At 33.5% G+C, this 9,363-nt stretch overlaps 1 long non-coding RNA gene across 4 annotated transcripts; it reads right to left on the minus strand.

Annotated features, from left to right (window-relative positions):
• Nucleotides 1-115: 115 nt before the first annotated feature.
• On the minus strand, nt 116-3,497 carry LOC112737469 (uncharacterized). 4 transcript variants are annotated; one of them, XR_011869406.1, is made up of 5 exons: nt 3,362-3,497; nt 3,137-3,269; nt 2,924-3,057; nt 1,425-1,487; nt 116-515 (listed from the first exon to the last, which is right to left on the minus strand). It is a non-coding gene; the product is annotated as an uncharacterized lncRNA (long non-coding RNA). The 4 variants fall into 4 exon arrangements; XR_003168980.3 differs by lacking the exon at nt 1,425-1,487; XR_011869404.1 differs by lacking the exon at nt 1,425-1,487 and having other exon boundaries at nt 116-664.
• Nucleotides 3,498-9,363: the final 5,866 nt, after the last annotated feature.

Consider the following 9,363-nt stretch of genomic DNA (forward strand, 5'->3'; position numbering starts at 1 on the left):
ATTCTCGAATCACTCAAATGCTTCTATTCCACGAGCATTTATCTTGGGTAACAGAACTTTCGCCCAAGGTAAATAACACGATAAAAATATGGATTTGGTGGTTAACAAGTGGTACTTGTTAAAAATGAAAAGTATTTATTGAAAGTTTAATTTTTTTTATATTTTTATTACACTTCCTATTTATTAATATACTAAACATAAATTATTATTTTTAATACTCTTAAGAGCATTTATTAGTTTCTAAAAGTATTTCTTCGCTTTTCCTCTATTTTTGTCAATACACTAAAATAAAAATCATCCTTTTGAGATATTCTCTACATCCAAACATTTTTGGCATCTAAGTTCATCCAAGCAATTTTAGATCACGCGCTCTTCCTGCTTTTTTCTTTCCTCACGCTTCTTCTCTTCTTCTCTTCTCCTACGGGCCTCTTCTTCTTCTTCTCACGCTCGTTTACGTGCGGAGCGTCTTCTTCTTTGCCTTCTTCTTCGCGTTTCTCTTCCTCCTCATTCTCCTCCTAGTAAAGAAGCAGTAGAAGGTGAGGAGGAAGAGTTTTGAATTGTGCAGAATAGAAATGAACCGAACATGTTATTATGGTGAAACAATTGTATAGTACTGAATGAATGGAATATTATCCATTATATAAATTCAAATTCGAACAGTTTTCTGCATAATGAACCAAACACGTATTCATGGTGAAACAATTGTATAGTACTGAATGAACGAAACATAATCCATTATCTAAAATCAAATTCGAACAGCTTTCTGCATAATAAACCGAACACGTACTCATGGTGAAACAATTTTAAAGTACTGAATGAACGAAACATAATCCATTATATAAAATCAAATTCGAAACACCTCTATCTACAATTTAAAAATTATCAATTCAAATTCAGATTTAGAACACCTGCGTCTATTTAATTGAAAAAATAATCCATTAGCAAAATGTTGGTGGTGTTGGTGATGACGATAACGAAAGAGGAGAAGAAGAAGAAGAAGAGGAGGAGGAGGGGGAGGAAGAGGAGAAGCAGAAGAAGAATCTGCGTGCGCGAAGATGAAGGAGGAGGAGGAGGTATACGTGAATTTGAAAGAAGAAGAATATGACATATGCGTGTATTTGAAAGAAGCGCAGGGGAGAAGAAGAAGAAGTGCGGGGGAGGAGAAAATAGGCACTAAAATTGATGACACTACCAACCATTTTCTTAATCCAGTAACAGAGAAGGCGATAAAAGCAACCTTTTCTATCAATCCTTTCTCAGCTCCCAAGGACGATGGTTTTACGGCTAAGTTTTTTCAGTTCTATTGGGAGCTAATTAGAAAGGATGTGATATGTGCAGTCAAGAGCTTTTTTTCCGGAGGTAAAATGCTAAAAGCTTTCAATCATACAAATATTTGTCTTATTCCAAAAGTTAGAAATGCTTACTCTATGAAGCAGGTCAGACCAATCAGCTTGAGTAGTGTCTTCTATAAAATACTCTCTAAAATCCTAGAACACAGATTGCAAAACGTCATGAATAGGGTTATTAGCGACACTCAAAATGCCTTCATTAAAGGAAGATTAATTAGTAACAATATTTTGATTGTTCACAAATTCATGTACTTCCTGAAGAATAAGACCTATGGTGATTATGAATTAGCATTAAAGTTGGATATGAGTAAAGCATATGACAGAGTTGAGTGGAGTTTTGTATGGATTGTTTTGAACAAAATGGGTTTTTACAAAAAGTGGATTGACCGGATCAGAGAGTGTGTGGACGCGGTTTCTTACTCCATTACTGTGGAAGGTTAATCTCATGGTTTCTTCAAACTATGTAGAGGGTTACGTCAAGGCGATCTCCTCTCTCCCTATCTATTTTTGTTCTGTGCAGAGGGTCTATCCCGTTTGTTCCATAGAGGAGAACGACGTCTAGAAGTCTATGGTTTGAGGTTGAATCTTAGATGCCCTAAGGTCAGTCATTTATTCTTTACGGAAGATTCCATTTTGTTTACTAAAAGCTACTACTAGAGATTGCAAAAATTTGCTGAAGGTACTACGTACTTATGAAGAAGTTAGTGGACACGTAGTGAATCTCGACAAGTCTTCTGTTTTTTTTTTTTTTTTAGCAAGAATACCCCTTCTACTATTCGGGATAATTGGCTGGTCTACTCTTAGTTCCACATGTAGGCTGCCAAAACAAGTACCTTGGCCTCTCAGCTGTGATCAACCGATCCAAGAAAAAAACTTTTAACTACATGAAAGATAAGGTTGCACAGAAGCTCCAGAATTGGAAGAGGAGTATTCTTTCCACTTGTGGTAGAGAAGTTCTAATTAAAACAGTTGCTACGGCGATTCCAATCTATACACTAAGTTGCTTTAAGCTACCAGAAACCCTCTTAGAGGAGATTCAAAAGGCAATTATGCAGTTTTGGTGGGGACAAAAGAATAATGAGAAAAGGATGCAATGGATAAGTTGAAAAATTGCTTGTAAACCAAAGAGTGAGGGAGGGTTGAACTTCAAAGATCTAAGTGCTTTTAACTTGGCAATGTTGGAAAAGTAAGGGTGGCGACTAATTGCAAGACCTTAGTCCTTAATTCACAAGGTTTATAAGAGTAAGTATTTTAGATTCTCGTCTTTTTTGAGAGCAGGACCAGGCACTAACCCGGCTGAAAAAACATTCTTGAGGGTAGAAAGGTCTTGGAAAAAGGCATTTTTTGGAAAATAGGGTGAGGTAATTTGGTTAGAGTCTGTGAAGATAACTGGCTTAATGAAATTAACCCTATTGGCATTCATTTGAATAACACAATAGGCCTTAAACCAGAATGGGTATCGGATATTATATTACTAGACAGGAATTGAAATCAAGCAATGATCACAACAAAGTATCAACAGTGGCACAGGCAATTTTAAGCACAACAATTCATCAAGGTGAGGATCGTGTTACCTGGCCTAGGGAGAGGAATGAAAACTATTCCGTTGCTTCAGGGTATTTGCTGGCATTCCAATTTTACCATGTCCCAACTGAATTCCTACCAGAGCAGTGCAGAGTAAAAAAGGTTTTGGTCTTCGATTTGGAACCTAAAATGCCAACCGAAAATTAAGTCTTTTTGTGGAAAGTGATGCATGCAGAGCTACCAGTAAAGGAGAGGTTACATACCAGGATCAATTCGGTGTCTCCCTTATGCCCTCGGTGTATGGCGAGTGAGGAGTCCACTGTTCATTGCCTTCTTTTTTGCCCAGACTCAGAAATTGCTTGGAAAATGAATGACCTTCCATTTCCATTGCAGCAACTGGGACCATGGAGATGGTGGTTGTGGGTTCAGAATCAGATTAATAGAGGAAGTGATGCACAAAAAAAACTCCAATTTGTAGCATTCTTTACCTGGAATATTTGGAAAGTTAGAAATTTGAAGGTATTCGAAGTTAAATCATCGTCCCCCCAAAAGATTGTTAGCCAATGATTCATTTTCTTTAGTTGGTGTTTTTTGTTCACATCAAGTAAATGATTTTCCTTTCTCTTTTTTTTATTAAAGTTTCAGGAGATTAACTAGATATTTATCTTTTTAATTGAGAATTTCCTATTTATCCTTTGTTGTAAGTCCAAATGGACTATTCATTTTATTGAATTAATAAAATCTAATTTTGGAAAAAAAAACAAAAACACCTAGCTAGAGTTACTATCAGTGAGCCATCTACCAGCCATAATATGTAAAAAAAAAAAAACCTTCATCATAACTATCCTAATGTCTGTTTAACATTCTCAAGATTATTTTACATAATTATATAAAAATATTATTAAAAAGATAATTATAATGATGTGTAAGCATGATACGATGATGTAAAACAAACCAATCAGTAAATTCTTTTAAATGAAGAACACAGCACACCATAGATGCATACATTGTTACATCCATTGTGGCCTTGCATTGCTATCACCATAGTATAGAATGCAAGATTAAAGCCACAACCTTTAACATGTCAATCAACTCCAACCTAATTAAAACTTCACCTATGCATATCACATAATAATTTTTACATCCAGCCACATACCCAATAGCATTTCAATTTTAATTGACATAAGTAACAATAATTAATAACTTATCATCTTTATGTTTGGAACATGAGTTAATTCAGGTGCACTATTTATATTAATTGGAGAGTGTTGGACAATTTATAACAAAACTTTGATTTCTTCTGTGTTAATTCTATATTCAAACTGTTGAAACAGTATTTTTACCAAATTACGTAATCCATGGATTTCTTTTTTCACATTTTCAAGTTCACCCTTTAAAAATGTCAATTTTTCTTGGTGATGTTGTTTGATTGCAGAAATTTCAGCATTTTTTTTAAAGCAACTTTGTGCAATAGATCTTCTATAACTCCCAACCTGATTTGGTTGTTCTTTTCCAAATAAGACCCCAATAACTTCTTCTGTTTCACTAGCAACTTGCTAGTTTTGGAAATTTTTCTAGCCAAAAAAATATTTAAAATAAAATTAGTTACTACTATATCATAGATTTGTGATAAAATCAACTATAATGAAATTCACACACTGAAGGTAGCTTCTTAATTGGCTCAATCTAAGTTGTTTTTTTTTTTTTCATATCCGACAATATAATTTCTTGAAGATGAGATTTTAAGCTTTATATATGATGATTCATCTAAAGAAGAAGGCAATTAATTCGTGCATAATTCAGATCATATACACAGTCTTTGTTTTTTTGTTTTTGAGTGTATTCATATTTTTTTATTGTCTAGATTTAAGTTTACACTGAGAGAGTCAAAAGGCAAAGAGAGTTAATCACACAAAAGCTATTTAATCTTTTGTTGGTTTAAGTTTTGATTTTGAAAGTGTGCTGGAATTAGGGTGCACTTGATTTTCTTTAACTAGGTTGGGTTAACACTTAGGAGTTACTAAGCTTGGGATAGCTTAGGTATGTTACAAGAGTGTGAGTCTCTTGAAATTGATGTTTGTAATCATTCTTGATTATAGTGGAAATTCCACCATGATTCATGATGGAGATTGGATATAAGTCTCATTGCGCTTAGAGACTAAACCAAGATATATTACTATGTTATCTTCTTCCTATATCTTTGTTACTACATACTCAGAAAAAGACAAAAACCAAAATAATCTTCTGATTTATCAGTTTCGTTGCATAAACGATAAAGTGGTTCTTTGATTCAACTCCCTTTTCTCAACTCACTTAAGAACCTTTAATTGGCATCAGAGTTTAGGCTTAAGGAGCAAGTTTAATTGCTTGGAATAAAAGATTCATGGTAACCTTTGTGGCTTATACGCTAACCGAAGGACATTCATGCTATAGGTCTCGTTTCTTTAATGGAACTAACTATTCTTATTGGAAAGAAAGGATGAGAATTTTCGTGCAATCAACAGACTTCAGCATTTGAAGTTCATTGTGAATGGCCCAAATGTTCCTACCAAATGCAACGCTGAAGGCAATGTTGTTCTAAAGGAAGATTTCGAATGGGCAACTGAAGAAAAGAAGAAAGAGGAGCTAAACATCGCAACTATCAATGTGATGCATTGCACCATCAGCTTTGAAGAATTCATAAAAGTCTCAAGGTGCAAAAGTATGAAGCACGGATTCTCCTATGGTGCCGGCGTATCCGTGTCGGACACGAATCCGACACCGACACTCGACGGATACTTCAAACGAGCGTATTGGTGACGTGTTTTTTTTGCGGTGCAGAATTTTGGTGAAGCTGTCACGAATCCGAACGAGTCCGACTCGATTTTGTGGTTTTATGGCCCAATTAACCGATTTTTTTTTCATTTTAAAATATTTTAAAATCAAAACAAATCAAAATTTAAATTTAAAAATAAAATAATTAATAGAAGCAGAGTTGATGACAACAGCCCAGATCTGAGTGAGGTTTCGTATTTATCTTTAGATGAACCAAACATAGAAGCTGTGGTATTTGCGGATGATGGACTTAGAGGAGAAGAAATTGATACATTTTCTGTTAGCGAGATGGCAAGAGTAGATTAAAATTTTTTATTTTTTTAAATAATTGCATAATTTTTAGATTTTTTATGCAACTATATTTCCTCTTATATTTATAATATGATATTTTATTAATTTAATATATTATTTAAATTTTAATTCACAACGTATCCTAAACGTGTCGTATCCAATTTTTTATAAAAAGAACGTGTCGGCGTATCCGTGTCGTGTCGTGTCCGTATCGCGTATCGTATCGGTGCTTCCTAGTGCAAAACAACAAAAGAAATACGGAACAAGTTGTAGCTCACACATGAGAGAATCGAATAAGTCAGAAAAACCCATGTTGACATGTTTATGAAGAAATTTGAAATGGTCTTCATGATGGAAAATAATCAATTAATGCATTATTTGAGAGGTTCTCCATCATCATCAATAACCTTGATGCAATAGAAAAACACTTCTCTGAAGTAGAGCTTGTCAGGAAGATCTTAAGAAATCTTATCAAGCATTGGAAGACCATGAATACTACCATATCTAAAGCTAATGATCTTAACAAGATTTCTTACGATGAATTGAAAGAAAAACTCCTGGCCTATGAATCTACACATTTTAGCAATGATAACAAAAAAATAGGAGTGGCGTTTAAGTCAAAAATTACATCAAAAGAAGAAGAATCTGAAGACAGCTTATCCAATAATAAGATGAAATTCATTACCAGAAGATTGAAAAAGTTGATGAAACAAAAGGACATTGGCATAGATTCATCATGCAAAGATTACAAACTTATTTGTCATCATTGCAATGAGCAAGACACTACAACACAGAATGTCCATAAAAAAAGTATTGATGGCCTCATAGAATCAGTGGCAGATTTACCGAGGGTCTAAGGTGGCCATGGTCTCCCCAATTTTTTTTTTAAAAAAATTATTACTATTAGTTTATTATTAATTTATTATTATAAATTAAATATATTTTTGTATATTACACACTAAAAAAAAATTACATGTTAGTAACTTAATATATATAAATTATAATGTGTATTATAATATATCAGTAGCAATTAATAAATAAGTTTAAAAAATAATAAAAGCGTATAAATATATAAATAATTAAAAAGTTATTGAAAAATATAGGTTTGAATTAATGTAAAAAGTAACCATTATAAAAAAAGTTTCTTATTTTGACTCTTTCTATGACAACAGTAATAACCGAATAAATTTTTTAAACAATAAAAATTATAAAAATAATACTTTAAAACAAGATGAAAGACAAACTTTTAACAGATTATATGATGATTGTATATGTTGAAAAAGAGAATGCTTCAAAATTTATTTCAGATGGTAAATTGATAATTTTAGTTATATGAAATATCGCAGAATAAATTCAAAAATACCAAAATCTTAAAGTAGGTAGTTGAATGTTAATTGTTATATAATATAATTATTAAATTTGACTTATATATTATAAATTATATTTTATTAATTTTTTGTTATGTTATATTTTAATTTATTTTGTATTTAATTTGGTCCTCCTCTAATAAAATTTCTAAATCTGCCACCGCATAGAATGACTTGGAAAGGATAATGAAAAAAATAAATCTGATCATGAAACTCATGTTTGTCTCATGGCTAATCAGCATGATTTTAACGAGGTAAATTTCGTTGAACTATTATCCAATGAATTGTATATTATCATTGATTATTTAATTTTTAATTTCAAAAAGTTTTTTGATAAATATGCTAAATGCAAGAAAGAAAATAAAGCTTTGAAATTAGAAAACAATTAGCTCAGAGCAATTGATCATGGCCGAATCTTCTAATGTTTTAAAGCAAGAAAATGAGCTTTTGAAAATTGAACTAGAAGAACTTAAATTGAAACTTTCGATTGATGCATCAATTGATCTCATTGTTGAAAATAAAATGTTGCATGAGAGTATCAAGAGTTTAAACAAAGACTTAGCAAAATTTGTTCAAAAATCTGAAAATTTGGATAAAATTCTTGCTAGTCAAAGGTCTCTATTTATAAAATCTGGTATCGGTTATGAATACAAAAAAAATTTCTATAATGCACGGATACTGACACGGACACAAGACACGATACTAGGGGTGTTCAAAATTGAACAGGATCGATCTAAACTGACTGACTGAACCGAAAAAAATGAAAACTGAATAAATCAAAAACCGAAAAAACCGAAAAAAACAAGTTTTGCTGTTTTTATTGCGGTTCGGTTCGGTTTTCGGTTCTGACCATAAAAATTCCAACCGAATCGAACCGAACCAGTTTATGAAAAACCCTAAAAACCAACCCCCATCCCCTCCCAGACCCCAAACGCGAACACCCCCCAGCCCCCAACTCCCCAAGTCGTGACCTAAAGTCACATAACCCCATTACCCCCAATTTTGAAACCTAGCTTCTCTCGCTCTCTTCTCTCAGTCTCGCTCTCGCAGAGTTGCAATCTCGCAACCACTCTCTGCTGCTCTCAGTCTCGCCCTCGCAGTCGCTCTCTGCTGCTCTCAATCTCGCCCTCGCAGTCACAGAGTCGCAATCCCACCAGCCACCAACACCCGAACCCTTCTTCCCAGTTCCCAGCGAGCACCGACCCAGCAGGCAGCAGCGTTCTCTTCCCAGCAACGCCCAGCGTCGCTAGCGAGCACCGACCCACCGACCCAGGAATGTTCTTCCCAGCAGCGCCGAGCCACCGACCCCAGTTCCCACCTAGCCTCCATCGTCTTCTGTAATGGAGGCTAAGCCTCATGTTTGGTTTTTTGTTCTGAATCTATTTTTATTTTTAAATTCTGGTTTAGTCTTATTGATTCTAATTTATAATTAATACTTGGTTGAATTGTTCTTGATTTTATGGTTGAGTTGTTGATTCTGATTTCGTTTTTTAATTCTAAACTTTTTGTTCTGTTTTGATTTAGGGGTTTAGGGTTAATTCTGATTCATGATTTTCAATTCTTTTTGTATATTTTGGTTCACAGGTTTAGGGTTGTTGGTTCTAATTTTTTGGTCGAAGGTTGTTAGATTTTTATTCTCTGTTCTGATTTTATTTGTTGTTGATTTACTAAAATTGCTTCTGATTGTTGTTCATTGTTCATTGTTCAATGTATTGTTATGGCATAGCCTGAATAGTTGTTTTTTCAATTCCCACTGTATGGAATGGATGTTAGCAAGCAAAGTTGTATTTATTGATCATGATATCTGGAAAGCTGTTTTTGGTTTGAAGACCATATATTTAGAACTCTCCATGGATGAATCATAGGCCACAGTATGAAAATCAATTATTTTTTACTTCTTGATTTACTGTTCTCTCTTCTTCTAATTTTTGCTGGCTGTTGCTACTATTATCTTTTTTATTTAATTTGTTAATTATTAATTTTAATTTGTTAATTAATCATTATTATTTCTACTGCTA

Source organism: Arachis hypogaea, chromosome 13 (assembly GCF_003086295.3).
Source record: "Arachis hypogaea cultivar Tifrunner chromosome 13, arahy.Tifrunner.gnm2.J5K5, whole genome shotgun sequence".
Classification (NCBI taxonomy): domain Eukaryota; kingdom Viridiplantae; phylum Streptophyta; class Magnoliopsida; order Fabales; family Fabaceae; genus Arachis; species Arachis hypogaea.